Source organism: Penaeus monodon, chromosome 32 (genome assembly GCF_015228065.2).
Source record: "Penaeus monodon isolate SGIC_2016 chromosome 32, NSTDA_Pmon_1, whole genome shotgun sequence".
In the NCBI taxonomy this organism is placed as follows: domain Eukaryota; kingdom Metazoa; phylum Arthropoda; class Malacostraca; order Decapoda; family Penaeidae; genus Penaeus; species Penaeus monodon.
In genome coordinates, this window is record NC_051417.1 from 32,174,892 (window position 1) to 32,175,198 (window position 307).

Below are 307 nucleotides of genomic sequence, written 5' to 3' on the forward strand. Positions count from 1 at the left end.
TACTATTTACGGTGTAGTTCTATTGCCGTAACATTGTTCACAATGTTAAGGGATTATAATCATCTTACGGTTTTCTTTGTAATTTCGAAACATGTTTGACTCGAGTTTTATACGTGACTGTAGGTAAGTGAAATAATGAATGTTGACTTATATTGAATTTTCGCTTTGTCACCCACATGAATTTTATAATGACAGAGTTCATTTTCCCGAATTGGATTAATTTCCGTGTTTATATTCACTGCACTGATGATTAGGATTGTATATTCGAAACCTTTACGTTTTAGCTTTCACCTTCTCATTCCACACT